Here is a 2955-nt window from a genome sequence, read left to right as displayed (position 1 = left end):
TGGGAGCAAGTATTGATCTGTTTAATCTTCTCAAGCACTGATCATTTGTTTATGGTACAAATATTCAAAATCCTTCTACTTAAAAAAACACATATATAATCTCATTATCTATAGACTTTCTCCTGTGTGATAGTCCACCAAAACTGCTTGCATCTATCACTTAGTACCCATAGATCCTTTTCCTCCCTCTTATTTTCCCCAGCCTCTGGTAACCACCATTCTACCTTCAACTTTTTTTTTTGAGATGCAAAACATCACAAATAGGCCTTTTATTGTCACTATTCAAAATCTGATTTATAAACAGATTCTTGGTCTGTTGGTTCGTATCTATTAGCTCATTCGACTCCTGCACTGGTCCTGTCCCCAGTAGTTTTTCCACAACTATCACCTTTACCATGAAGCTCCGGGAATTTTCCCAGTTCAAAGGTGAGCTTCTTCAGCACTTTTGCTTTTCTAGCAAAAATTTCATGAAAAGGATAAAGAGACCGGCAAACCTTTTCTAGGTCTTTCCCAGTGCTGTCTGGAATCAATTTATTAACAATTTCTTTCGAATCATTTGTCTGCACTTCTCAGGTCATAATTTCCATCATCTTCTTCCAGATTTGGTGGACCTGTTGATCCTGAGCATAGGAGGTCTTGCATATCTGATTGTTGCATTGGTTTTTGTTTGTTTGTTTTTGTTTGTATTTTTAGCAAAACCAACACAGAATAGATGAAGCAAGCAAATAACCATCCGCAGTCTTGATGTCAACATGAGCTTCGGTCATGGTCTGCCACTTTTTGCCCATGGAGCACATTTTGTCTTAGGGAGATCCATGCCATGAAAGTAGGTCAGGCACTCCTTGCCTTGAAGTTTCTAAATGCAACTTCATCGCTGTGCAGATTGTCAAGGCTCATATCAAACACCTGACCCTTGGGGCTATCAGATGCAATTTTGGTTCCTTGAGTCCTGGTGATTAGTGTTTTCCCAGTATTTTTTATATTGAACATGGACAGTGCTTTCACATCATTTCTCTCTCTCTCTCCCTCTCTCTCCTTTTGTCGGGCATGGGGCCTGAACTCTGGGCCAGGGCACTGTCCCTCAGTTCTTCAGCTCAACTCAAGGTGAGCACTCTACCGCTTGAGCCACAGCGCCACTTCCAGTTTTCTAGGATTTATTGGAGATAAGAGTCTCACGGGCTTTCCTGCCCGGGCTGGCTTCGAACCACAATCCTCAAATCTCAGCCTCCTGAGTAGCAAGGATTACAGTTGTGAGCCACTGGCACCTGGCTTTTTTTTAATATATATATTTTTTATTGTAAAAGGGGTTACAGTTACATGAGTAATACATTAATCTTTCTTAGAGAATGGATCAACCACTTTCTTCTTGTCTCCCTTATTGCCACCTTTCATAAGGCATGCATTCTTGCCAACTGTCATGGTGCCATTCAGAGAGCCAAAAGGGCCATTCAACTTTTATAATAACAACTCATACATAGTCCATGTATGAGTAAGATCACTTAATACTTGTCTTTCTATGCCTGGTTTATTTCTCTTAACATAATGATATAGGGTCCATCTAAATTGTCACAATGACAGGATTTCATCATGTATAGCTATCACATTTTCTCCATACATTCAATAACTTGGGTTAATCATTTCTTGGCTGTTGCAAATACTGTTGCAGTAATCATGGCATCCATATGTGGGTGTTTTTTGTTTTTGTTTTTGTTTGCAGGCTGGCTTAATATTAACATACCCAGTTAGTTGGTACAATTTTGAGGGAATCCATACTGTTTTCCATAATGGCTATACTAACGTATATTCTTTAGTGCTCACCAACACTAATTCTCTTTCTTTTTTCTTCTTTTTTCTTTTTTTGTCAATTGTGAGGCTTGAACTCTGGGCTTGGGCACTGTCCCTGAGCATTTCAGCTCAAAGCAAGCATTCTACCACTTAAACCACAGCGCCACTTCTGGAGATAAGAGTTTCATGAACTTTCCTGCCCAGGCTGGCTTTGAACCACAATCCTCAGATCTCAGCCTCCTGAGTAGCTACGATTACAGGTCTGAGCCAACAGCTCCTGGCTTTTTTCGATTTTTTAAAAAAATATTTGTCGTGTGTGTGTGTGTGTGTGTGTGTGTGTGTGTGTGTGTGTGTATGTGTGTGTGTCGTGGGGCTGGAACTCTAGGTCTGGGCGGTGTCCCTCAGCTCTTCAGCTCAAGGCTAGCACTCTACCACTTGAGCCATAGCACCACTTCTGGCTTTTTCTGCTTATGTGGTGCTGAGGAATCGAACCCAGGGCCTCATGCATGTAAGGCAAGCACTCTACTACTGAGCCACCTTCCCAGCCCATATTTGTCATTCTTAATGAAGTAAGATGATATCTCCCTGACTTGGATTTGTAGTTCTCTGATGATCAGTGGTGTTGAACATTTTTTTCATACAGCTGTTGGCTATTTGTATGTCTAATACAAATGCATTTGTTGCTTATTTTTATTTTTGTTTTGTTTTGTTTTGTGAACTCAGGGGCTCACACTCTCCTTTGGTTAATTCAGGGCCTCTTACTCTTTTTATTTTTTCGCTTAAGACTGGAGTTCTGCCACTTGAGCCACATTTCCACTTACAGGTTTCTGCCAGTTAATTGGAGATAGGAGTATCATGGACTTTTCTGCCTTGGTTTTGTGTGTGTGTGTGTGTGTGCACATGCGCACGCACATGTACACACATGCAGGTGTGCACAGATACTAGTGGTTGAACTCAGGGACTGGGTACTGTCCTCTCAAGACTGGCATTCTACTACTTGAGCCACATCTCCACTTTCATACATTTTGGTGGTTAATTGGAGGTAAGAATATCATGCAAGTTTCTGCCCAGGCTGAATTTGAACTGCTATCCTCATACCTCAACTTTTTGAATAACTAGGACCAGGCATAAGTCACTAGTGTCCAGCCTGCTCCTTATTTTAAATGTTAA

General features: G+C 41.1%; 1 pseudogene; it reads right to left on the bottom strand.

The window, feature by feature from the left end:
• Window positions 1-278: 278 nt before the first annotated feature.
• Window positions 279-1419, bottom strand: LOC122096709 (annotated as a pseudogene).
• Window positions 1420-2955: the final 1536 nt, after the last annotated feature.

This window comes from Dipodomys spectabilis, unplaced genomic scaffold (assembly GCF_019054845.1).
Source record: "Dipodomys spectabilis isolate Male_0828 unplaced genomic scaffold, ASM1905484v1 ptg000017l, whole genome shotgun sequence".
NCBI lineage: Eukaryota > Metazoa > Chordata > Mammalia > Rodentia > Heteromyidae > Dipodomys > Dipodomys spectabilis.
Note: the sequence above shows the minus strand (reverse complement) of the source record. Positions and strands in the feature narration are given on the sequence as shown.